This window comes from Oryx dammah, unplaced genomic scaffold (genome assembly GCF_014754425.2).
Source record: "Oryx dammah isolate SB20612 unplaced genomic scaffold, SCBI_Odam_1.1 HiC_scaffold_27, whole genome shotgun sequence".
NCBI lineage: Eukaryota > Metazoa > Chordata > Mammalia > Artiodactyla > Bovidae > Oryx > Oryx dammah.
Window position 1 is genome coordinate 92,160,706 of NW_024070211.1, and position 12,377 is coordinate 92,173,082.

Here is a 12,377-nt window from a genome sequence, read left to right on the forward strand (position 1 = left end):
TGGATCTAATCCTCATTTTATTCTAACCAGTCCCATGACCTGGGTCTTTCTGAACCTTAATTTCCTAGTGGGCTTCCCTGTTGGCTTCGTGATAAAGAATCCGCCTGCCAGTACAGAAGATGCAGGTTTGATCCCTAGGTTGGAAAGATCCCCTGGAGTAGGAAATGGCAAGCCACTCCAGTATTCTTGCCTGAAAAATCCCATGGACAGAGGAGTCTGGCAGGCTGTAGTCCATGGGGTCACAAAAAGTCAGACACGACTAAGCAGGCACAATGACGGCGAATTTTCTAGTAGACAAACGAGGGAAATGGAGTTGGAAGAACTGAAAAGATTCTGGAAGGCTGGAAAATGACACAGTCCTTGACAGTCCGTGAGCCCTGACTGCCTCCTGTCATTTGGTACCTCCATCTGGCCGCCCTTTATGTCCTCCTCCCTGTGATGAGCCAGGGCTGGGCCAGCCTTGAGGTGACTCCCTGTCATTCTGCAAACCACCTTTAGAGAAAACATTTTCACTATCAGCAAATCTTCATTTTTTTAGTTTATTTTCTCTTTAGGATTTTCTTGAAGTGAAAGTCGCTCATTTGTGTCTGACTCTTTGCGACCCCATGGACTATACAGTCCATGGAATTCTCTAGGCCAGAATGCTGGAGTGGGTAGCTTTTCCCTTCTCCAGGGGATCTTCCTAACCCAGAGACTGAACCCAGGTCTCCCGCATAGCAGGTGGATTCTTTACCAGCTGAGCTGCAAGGGAGACGGAGATAAGTTCCAAGAAGAGTTTGGAATTCTCTTTTCTCTTAACCCTTTATAGCCTCTCTGTCGCCAGTTACCACTTCAGCTCTTAAGTCATGCTAGATACAGTCTGGACCACTTTGGATTGAGTCATCAAGCCAGGAGTCTGGCCAGTAACTGGATTTGTAGTGTGGACCTGAAGTCACCTGATGAAATGAAAATGGCATCAGGCCATTCTGATAATACTTGGCCCCCTTTGGTCTTCTCCCTCCTAAGACCTCTCAAGTTTTCCTGAGTGTTGAGGGGCTGTTGAGAAAGGAGATGGTGGTGTAGACAGCCCAATGACTGTGGTATTCTGGAACTCTAAGCATGATAAATTCTTACAGAGGTTCTCCTTTGTACTTGACAGAAGAGATCTTCTGTTCTCAGCTTGACCCAAAGAAGCATAGCAACATCTGCTGTTCACTCCAGGTGTTGTAAGCTGGAGGCCAGGAGGATTGGTCGCATCTTTTTGTAGAGTTGGGTTGGCGCCGGTGACTCTGTGGCTTCTCTTCTTGAGTATCAGGTTGCTTGGATTTTGTGTCTGAAGTTTCTGGTGCTGCTGAAGATCATTTCTTCTTCCTTTGTCCCGCCACCTGCAGCCTGGGAAGCCTCACATAGAGCCAGTGGGGGCTGCTCCTGCCCTGAGAGAAGTCATAGTGTTCTCACCCTGTGTTTACTTCTTCCCCAGACTGATATCACCTTAGCTTAACCCCTGAGGAAACCTGGTGTCTGGGCAAAAATCTCATTTCTCATTTTTTCCTGGTAACTTGGCTCTCTGCTCCCCACCCCCACCCCACCCCCACCCCCGGCCCCCGCCCAGCAGAGCTGGGATCGTGGACTTTGCCCATCCACCCCACCATCCCACTGTTTTTTTCCTGGAAGTGCCAAAACATTTCTCTCTGTGCTGAACCTGCTCATCAGTAATTCTTGATGGATTGTCATTCCTTTTGGCAAACTGAAATTACAAAAACACAAAAGTCTCAAAATAGATGTAACCAGACTCCTCAGACTTAATAAAGACCACATGTGCTCACACTTGGAATTGAGTTTGCTCTGTTTGGTAAGCGGTACTTCTCCCACTCTCTGGCCCTTCCCTGCCGCCTCCTTTTCTGCATATGGAGACTGACAGAGCTTGCCCCATGATTCATCCTGTGTAGTTAGGCTGCATCTTTTTTGATCCTGGGCATCCTGGTCTGATTGTATACGCTGTTTAAAGAACTGTCTATGCAGACATTATTTTGTTTGCCAAAGTTGCTAACAGTGTAGGGTCTGTTCTGGTTGGCATTTCTTAGAGAGCTGTGGTCTTTCTCCAGTGTGTGGCATGTGCACGCAGTGGGTTTTTGCCGTGCAGCATTTTACTTCTTGGTGAAAGGTGGTGCAGGCCAGTAGCATGCTTTTATTGGGCTCTCAATGTGTGCCTGGCACTGTGCTCAGCTATGTGTTTTAGCTCATTTAATTCTCAAAATCACCTTATTTCATGGGTACTTTCATCACCATCATCCCATTTTCCCAGGAAGGAACTCAAAGCACAGAGGGGTTGAGCTGCATGCCCAAGGTGCCATGTCTGGTGATCTGGATTCTAAACCCAGGCAGTTAGTCTGCAGAACCCCTGCTCCCAGATCTATACTGCTGCTCTTAAACTGCTAACCCAAGTGATCATGCAAGGATTGATTTAGCCTCTGACTGAGAAGCTGTAGAAGAGTCATGGCTCTGATTTAACAGTGATGTCTTTATTTGAGAGATTGTGCAGAATTCTGACTTCATTACTTCTTGACACCTTATATTAACAAGTAAACTTTCCCTGATATATTCCTGCCTAGTTTCCTCAAGAGAGGGTTTGTTTGGTTCTAGAACAATGCTATCTGATTCAGGAACCACCAGCCTCACATAGCTATGGAGCATCAAAATGTGGCTGGTTTAACTAAAGAGCAGACGTTTTCATTTCATTTCACTTTTAATTAAATTTTGAAACAGATAAACTATGTTTGAAACAACTTGGGTATGTAAACCTGCCCTATTTCAACTGGATCTTTTGTGACATTTAAACATAAGTATATCTGATGAAAATTTAGCATCTGTGTTGGAATATGTTCTAAGTATAAAATATACTCAGGATTTGAAAACAAAGTTTGCATTCTTTTTCATATTGTATCATTAATAGCTTTTATATTGGTTACATGTTTAATATGTCTTACTTAAACCAACATATCTAAAATGTTGTTATTAAAATTGGTTTCACTTCCTTTTTACTTTTTGATGTGGATACTGGTGAATTCAGTTCTATATGTGGCTCACCTTATAATTCTGCTTGGCAGTGCTCTTTTGAATCATAGATGTGAATGTTCTCTATAGAATAATATTTTGCTAAAGTGAGTGCTTGAAAGATGGTGAATGGGTAATTTGCTGGTGGCAGCTGCCTGTGACAATTGATTCAGTGGGGAGAGCTAATGTAACATGATGACTTTGTTGAAGTTGGTATCTTATTTAGGGTACAAATGCAATAATAATGATATATAATAAGCTGGGCATCACATTCACAATGCTTTATGGCCTTTGAATAAACTACCACTTGGAATATCATGTGATCAGATGAAGGTGGTGAAAAATTGACGAGTCAATTACTCTTTCAGTCAAGAGGAGTTTTCCATTTCTGGTGAATTTCACTGTAGCACCTGATTTGTTTTTCTTTCCCTTTGACCAGATTTGACAATTAAATGTATGAAGCTCTCATGGCTAGCCTCTTTGCCTACTCCGGCCTTCTCCTCAGCTGTTCACCAATTCTGTTGTGATCTGAGGAGCCCTACACACATGCCGTTTCAGACCTGCTGTTGTGTGTGACGCCTAAGAGGCAGGCAGCATCTCTTGAATCAAAATTGAGCGTGTTGCCTTGGGAAGCCACACTCCCTAAGTGATGGCACAGAGCTGCCTCTCCACCCCTCCTCCATTACCCTCAACGCTGGCTACTCTTCTCTAGCGTCTTGGTCAGTATTTCTTTTGCTGCATGCCCTCTAAATGTTTGCATGCCTGGTCTACACTCTTGTCCCCCAGTTCATGTCTCTCTCTTTCTCCACCATTCCTGAGCTTTCCTCTGCACTCTCATGGCCTCAGCTTCTCTTGCCTGGGTTCTGAGGAGCTGGTCCAGCTGGAAAGAAGTGCTGAACTTTATGTGTCCTTGTACTCCTCTTGAAGGGACCAGTAGTTTCAAATTCTGTCCTTAATTGATTGCAATTTAGAATCAGAAAATACATGTTCTAATTTTTCTTACTACTTTTTTATTCTCACAGTCTTTTATTTTTGCTTTTAATGTCTCAGTCCTTGAATTTCTTCCATTGTAAAATGGGAGCAGTATAAGCATCCAGAGAATTTCCCAGAGCAGCATAGCATCGTCCTAGAGAACCACAGTGAATCTGTGATGCACTGTGCTTGGCTCTGTGCTGAACTGCAGATGAGTTACCTGCTGTTGGATTTGAAACAGTACATTAAACGGAGGCACTGGATTTGCTGAGTTTATTCCTATGAAAGCTTTTTGAAAATGAATGTCTTAATTTGTCGATTTCTTTCCTCTTTTCTACCCTTATGCTTGCTTTGTGTCTTCATTATTGCTTTCATTATTGCTTTATTTTTTTTTCATTATTGCTTTAAAACTTTCAAATAACTTGAATCACTCAGCATTAAGGATAACCTTTTCCATCCTTTCTTGTAGAGGATGAAGGTGGCTGTTGGAGAGGTAGGTGGTGTCTGAGGCTGAATAATGCAGTGTGTAGTGCATATACTTGGAAAGTGGAGGCTTGGATTCGGTTTTCATTTTTGCCTATTTAATCATGGTATTAATTGAGCATGTTCCTTAATTTGAGATCATGTATATCTCCCTTAGAACAGGTCTGTTATGTTGTAATTGGTCAATAAATATTAGCCATTATTATTGGCTGTTTTCTTACTTGAGGATTTAGATGACAGTATTTAAAAGATTGTTGTCTATGACTTGTCAACCTTAGTTGATAACTAGGACATTTGTTTAGGTCTTAAGCAGAGGAAAAACTGGTAAAGATGGAAATACTATCTATAAAGATTGAAATTTTCTCTTTTCCTAGTTTAGAAACTATAAATAATACTCTATAATGAAAAAATACCCATCAACCGGTTTTCCTCCTAGGACCATAATGAATACATAGTTCTACCAATACAGGTTTTTATAGTACAGTCTTCTCACAATGCCACTTCTAGATTCCCTTTGCAAGCTTAATTCCAGATTTATAGGCAGGATTTGAATTGTATTATGGAATTAAAGTGATTTTAATGGTCATCTATAGTTCCAGAAAGGAGTAAATTTTCTGGTTATAACGTGGAGACCCAAGTTAGCTAATTTGACATTGAGTTAGAGAAAGTGTAACGTATACAATTCTTGTTTGAAAGTGGGAACAGAGCAGGAACTTCAGAGCTGCATGTTCTTTTAATGAAGGCTGTTAATGTAATTGTTTTTTCAAAGTGGAGGATCGGCTTCCTACTAACAGTTAGCTGGCCTTGTCCTTGATTTCTCATAGTATGACCAAACCCTGTTCTGTGGAAGTGTTAGAGAATGTTTGGCTTCACATAAGAGACCTCCCTTTCATGTTTAAAGAGGCAAAGAATGTAACTAAGTTGTTCGAAAGATTTAATTTCCCAAGCTGTGCCATTAAAATAAAAGAAAGAAAAGAAAAAAGAGGCAGCATGCAGAGAAGTCCTGGAGGCTGTTGTCTTAGTTTTATCTGAGCCAGCCTTTCATTTTTGCCCTTTGTACCATTTGAACATCCAAGGGATCTGAGTCTAACTCCCTTGGCAATTTGGGACCACATTCTGCCTTTGGGAAAATGCAGTTACAAATCATGTTCTTCACTAAACAAAGTGAGGCTGTTCAGCCCCTCATTTTGATCCTCTGAGGAGTGAGAGGCTGTTTACATTGAGCAAGTAAGATATATTTATTCTTCTTGACAAAGAAAGGCAAATTATTTACCAGAAAGCTCTTTAGTTTCCTGTACCTGGCACTTGACTGCAGGGTGCCTTAAAAAAGCAAGGGACCAAAAATAAGCAAAAGAATGAGCTCTCAGTACAGTCCACGTGGGGGTGTGGGGTCTGCGCTGGGGTCTGAAGCCGCCCTGCTCCAGAGCTGGAGCCAACATTTGTTTCCTTGTGGTTAGATTTAGAAACTTTTAACCCTGCCTTCTCACACTCCCTGAAATTTATAAATAGGAACCTTTTCTTATGCCGGATCACTTGGGGCCAGTTATTAGCTAGTTTGAGGTTCCAGATGATGATATTTTGGAAAACAATATTCTGTTTATGACATCGTCAAGGCCTTTCTTTGAGACAAGATGAGACACATCTTGGCGTGTGTCTTATAACTCTGCGGTTCTCAAACTTAGCTGCATAATAGGTGCCCTCTGGGGAGCTTTTAAAATTGGCGAATACCAGGCTGAACCCTGTGCTGAACCCATGTTGACTGAATCACAGCCTCAGGAGTGGGACCTGGGCATTGAGATTTCTGAAAGTGCCCCAGAGGATTCCAGAGCACAGCCAAATCGGAGAACAGGTCATCAGACCTGCTCTCATCTAGACTGGGTTGTGCACTACCCACTGGAAGAAAGATAAGTTTCCTTTCAAACACAAAGTGATGGTATAATAGCGACAGTCTTAATGATAATATGGTCTGGCTAAGTGATTTCATCACTCTGATCAGCCTGGCCTTTTGATGTTCCAGTAGTGGAGGCTTTATGAATCAGACATATTTATTGAAATAGAAACCACCCAGTGGTGTCCTGAAATGTCTTCAGGTACCTGGTTTAGTATCTTCTGTTGTTCAGTTGCTAAGCCATGTCTTCACTCTCTGCGACCCTGTGGACTGCAGAGCGCTGGGCTTCCCTGTCTCCCAGAGTTAGCTCCAACTCATGTCCATTGAGTCAGTAATGCCATCCATCATTAGTATCTTCTAATTCCTGATGATAGAAAATCAACAGGCTCTTGATGTCCAGTCAGTGCATGTGAAACCAGTTCCATCACCTGTATCTCTATTTGTGCTCTTTTGTATAGGTCCGCATCTCTGTATTGGTACATATTTCAGATTAAAAGCTTCAGGAAGGTTTTTCTTTTACAGTAATTCCTTGGTGGGCAGAGCCTGACCAAACTGAGATCGCCTGGCAGTCACCCTGACCTCAGCTAAAGTCAGGCTACCTACAGCCTTAACTTGTCTAACTTAATGTGCTCATTGTTTCTGTTCCTGTTTTGTCTACTGTTTTAACCCAGGCACCACTGTGAGGATTAAAGAGGACCTCACGCTGTTTGTTACTTTACTAAATTCTGAAAGAATTGTGAATTCCGAATTACTTTTGACTCAGATACCATTGCTAGAGTCCCTTTTGTCGTCAAATGCTTTGCTTATGCATTCTAACTCTGCTACTGATCATGTAACTTAGGGCAAGTTGCTTGATCTTTTTGAGCCTCGGTTTCCCATCTATAAAGAGGTGCAAATGATGGTATCTGCTTTTAGGGCGATTGTGAAGATGAAGAGGGATAATGTACATAGAGTTTTAAAAATAGATGTTTAAGGAAGTTGAAAATACTGCAAGTTCCCCCTTGGGGAACTATGATGGCCTGTGGTAGAGCCTTCTTCTTGGTGTGGGTCCACTGTGTGTTGTCATGAGACCCAGTGAAGTATTTTTTTCCCAAGCTGTTCATCGAGATTGGGCTTCCCTTGTGGCTCAGCTGGTAAAGAATCCGCCTGCAATGCTGGAGACTTGGGTTTGATCCCTGGGTTGGGAAGATTCCCTGCAGAAGGGAAAGGCTACCCACTCCAGTATCCTGGCCTGGAGAATTCCATAGACGGTATAGTCCATGGGGTCCCAGAGAGTCTGACACAACTGAGCAACTTTCACTTTCTTTCGCTTCATCAAGATTGGGTCTTGGAGTCTACCTAGTAGGTAGTTGGTCGTGATCTTATGACTTGTATAGGAAAGAAATATAGTAGTAAAAAGATCTTATGCCTTGCATAAAGTCAAGGTGATTTTTGTGTGTGATTTTTTTTTTTAATGCCTATACATTTGTATATGTGTGCCTTGAGTCACTGCCCTTCAGCTGTGGGAATGGCACACAGAGGATCCAGGAGTCCCCCAAATACTGTTTATGGTCTGCTTCTTGATAATTTCCTGAGGTGTCTAATATACAGTACTCACGTGGTGGTTCAGAGAATTGAGAAAATTGTGGGGATGTTATGAGTCAAAGTTCCTTGGGCTTACAATATCCAAAAAAATCAAGGCCAAAGATTGCATTTTGTTTCTGTCTGAATAGTTGCTTTCGCTCTTTATTTCATACTGTGTGTGCAGACCAAGCATTGAAAGGTCTCCATAGAAAATATTGACATTACTCCTCTGTTAGGAAACTCTTAGTGTAAGAAAGGCACATACTGAATTTCTTGAACCACGAATATTTGTGGATTTTATCCCATTTGGGATTTTCTGCCCCTCAGGAGTTTGTTTCATCAGAGGCCAAATCTACTTAAAACCAAACCAAGAAACTGTCTTGCTCTTGTCTCATCTTGCTTTCCTAAGCAGAATGTCATCTCGTGGTCATGCCCTGTGCCACTCCATTCCGACATCAGGAAAGGCCCTTAGCTCTGTGACTCACAATTGTTTTTTTATCTGAATGTTGGTTGAAGAGTTGTAACTCTCAATGCAAAGCATTTTAATTAAATGGAAAATGAGCTCAAGTAATTTGATATAATTAAGATGCAGTCAGCACTTATTTCAAATGCATGTGTAGGCTGAGCTTTGTTGATGAATGCTAATGACCATTGGTTCGGTCTGAGTGGAACTATATATTAATAGCTGTGGAGCTTTTACTTTTCAGTGCTTGATCTGAAGGCCTGAAAGCAGAGGAAAGCAGTCACATAGCCATTTGAAGGGGATGTTAATGTTGTCTTATGTGTATCATTGAGTTGATTGCAAGGATTTTTATCTTTTTTTGGAGGCTACGTCCCTAAAGCTTACCATCTATGGGCAGGTGATTTAATCTTTTGAAATCTATTTGCTTATCTATAAAATGAAGAAAACTGTATGTAAATAACTCACCTTTAATGATTATGTGAAGATGAGTAAGTTAAATCATTTTCAAAAATTGGTAACTGCTATTCAAATGTAAAATGCGTGGTGGTAGAGTACTAGAATTTGTGAGATAGGATCTGTATCTGATTCATCATTGCATCCATATAAAGCTATATGCTTTGTAGCTGTTGAGTAAATTCTGGGGTGTTAGTTTGCCTCTGAATGACTCTGAAAGCTGTTAGTTTTTTTTCTTTTTAATTTTTAGACATGAATATCGAGAGGATGAGGATAGATATTCAGCCTCTTAGACTGAGGTGTTGAAACTGAAAATGGGCTCAATCTTAGATTTAACATCATGGGTGATTATACATTTTTAGTAAGGCCAGCTATCTGTTGAGTGGGGCGCCTGCCATATCATGGTTTTCAGGGTTGGAGTAGTCCCTTTTAGGAACACAATGACAATTCATTTCAAAGTTTCTGCCTTAAATGGTATCCTAAGGGTCCTGTGAATGATGTCAACAACATGACTTCCTTTCAAAGAGTCTTTGGTGGCAGCTGGTTGAAATACCCAAGCTTGCACCATTCTAGGAATGGCTGTCCTTAAAGGATCAGCTATCTTTACTCTTTGGTGATATATTTTTATTAGCCATTTGTGTTTGTTTTCTATATATTTTCCCATAAAAGTATTCCCAACATTTTACAGATGAGGGAATGGACTTTGACTTGCACAAAGGTCATCCAGACTCTGTAAGAATTCTCCACTAGAGACCAAACACCTTGCCAGAAGTTAGTGTCTGACAGATGTTTATGGGGTTTTTAAGAAATAATAATTGTGCTGACCATGAAATCCTCACCTCTAAGCACTAAGAGCTCATGGGAGGAGGTCTGGGCTGAGAGGTGAGTTCCTTGTCTAATTTGGAGGCAGGATTTCCTATCTGGGAAGTTGCATTGATCATCTGGATCTTGACCTTTTGCAGTCTTCAGACATCAGAATTATAAACACTGTTTAGTTCCCAAAACATGGAACTACCCCTGGTTAGACACAAAAAGTATGGGAATGTTTCAGTTTTCTGAAAAGCTATGGCAAAGTAGCTTGATAACCCTCCCTAGTCAGAAAGTTGGTCATATTGATCCTGCACAATTAAGAAAAATACTTCACTGCCTTGGTTAACAGGGAATATAGGCTGATTGTGAGCTTCTTAAATCCACAAAAACTTACTAGAGAAAAGTCAACTCATCATTAGCTTTCATTTGTGGAACTGAAATTTTCCTTAGTAAATTCTGAGATGGCTGGGAGCTAAAGGAATACCTGTGTGAATTGGGAAAGTCTCTTCATCACCTGTAAAATGAGGCGTGGGGGTTAGATGACCTTTGAGGAATCTTCAGCTATGGTGTCCAGAGATTCTGCTCTTGGGCTACCTACCTTGTCTCAAACTTGGGTTTTGATTCTTTGAATCCTTTCAATTTTGCTTCCTGTTGGTCTGAGATCATGACAAATCAGGGTCTTAAAAAAAAACGAAGAAGATAACAAATAAGACGAGTCTTGAGCAGATTGTTGATTGATTGATTTAGGTTTTTCGAGCCTCTCAGATCCTGGTCATTCCCAAATAGATGGAGTTCTTTCACACATTTTTTTTTTTTTTTTTTTTAAGGCAGAGGGAAGCAGAAGATGGACACTGAGTATAGGTTGGACAATAACAATATAAAAATGACTTGTATCCTTTATAATTATGGTCTGACATGTTTCCAGTAAAGGTGTCTTTGGTTAAATGAAATGATGCATGGTGTATATATATTCACAAACTATATACATGTAAACATAGCAGGTTCTAAATTTAATGCCACATTGTTGCTTCATACCACTTGTAATTTTTACCAATTCAGCAGTCTGCTACACCAAACCTCAGGAAACTTGAGCCCTTGGATAAACTGGTCTAAACACTATTGATAATTCATAACTGGTGGTTAAAAAAATTAAAATGGAACCTTGGTTTCCCAAATTAAAACTTACACAGAGCCACAGTGTGTCAACTAGTGAAAAGCAAAACAGTTCTACTTTCGTAGGCTCCTTTTGTGCCTTCAGGGACCTTGGGGACCGAGGTTACACTGTCTGAAAAACCTGTTGCAAATATATCTCAGTTATCATTGTACATAGGTAAAATACACCGAAGAAATGAATTATAGAACATCATTCCAGTGTTATGGTGGTGAAGTGTTAATAAGAACTAGTTCTTTACATTGAAAATCATATGTGTTTAACATCAAGTGTTGGAACAAATATTCGTGATATAAAGACATGTAGCGTGAGAGCTGAGTTTCAGGAAGCTTTATTGCTTTGTATTTACTGATAGAATTATCACAAAGACAGACAAGCTTTACTAAAAAGATTATGTGGACCAATTAGAAACACCAGATTCGTTTGTGGCCTGGTGAATTTTAAAGCAGATAGAGCAATAGAAACTGTATGAACCTGAATATAAGGTAATCCTCAAATAAGGCAATGTCCTATTTTCTCGAGAGAGATCCCAAGTTTTGAATTTGAATATCTAACTTTCTCAGAATGTAGATGAAATAATGGAAAATATATTAAGGATTAGGCTCCCTCGGTGGCTCTGTGCTAAAGAATCCACCTGCCAGTGCAAGGAGACATGGGTTCAATTTCTGGGTCTGAAATATGACCTGGAGGAGGAAATGGCAACTCCAGTAGTCTTGCCTGGAGAATGCTATAGCAGAGAGCCTGGCAGGCTACAGTCTGTAGGGTCGCAGAGAGTTGGACGTGACTGAAACTGTCCCTGGGCGCAGGCACACGCAGTCTTAGGGTTAGTTATACCTAAAATATTATGAATTTAGAAAATCTGCATTTCTCATTCTGTTTTCATGAACCTGTTCTATTTAAACTATTTCATCATACGTGCTTCAGCAACAACTTCTTCACTGGTACCACTCCTTGGCTCTTCGCATAGTTTCAGAGCTCTCATCCTCATTGCCACCTTACTTTAAAAAAATACAGCATTTTTAGAGTCTGTGTGGTGGTGTCAGTTTTGCACCAACCCTCCTTTTTTTTTTTTGGTTTGTCTTATAAGTGGCAGATTTATGGATCATGGATGCTGTAGATTAGATTATTTTCGTGTCTCACTTTCCTCCTCTGCTATGTGATTTACATTACATGAGAGTATTTTTCCTGCTTCATTGATGTTGAACTTGGACTGTAACCTATTTGGCCAGTGAAATATAAATGAATGATGCAATCAGATGGCTTAAATAGGGATGCCTTAAGTGTAATAGGGCTGTGGTGCTTCTGTGATTGCCATGAGAAAAATATGCTCTAGCTAGCTATTGCCTCTTCAACCTGGATCCCACAATGAGGCAGGTTAGGTGGTGTAGCTGACCCTGAGCTGATGGACTCAAATCTTGACGATGCATCAGACTACAACTACCTGTTGGCCTAGCAGGTCTAATCTAACTGCTACAACTCATAAGTCTAATAATATTCCCCTTTTGTTTGAACTAGAGTTAGGAGTTGCATCCAAGATAGTT

The 12,377-nt window shown here is 40.8% G+C and overlaps 1 protein-coding gene across 7 annotated transcripts in view; it reads left to right on the forward strand.

Moving 5' to 3' along the window:
* The window catches only part of FMNL2 (formin like 2), a 329,619-nt gene that overhangs the window by 129,525 nt on the left and 187,717 nt on the right, over positions 1-12,377 (forward strand). The window lies entirely within an intron of this gene.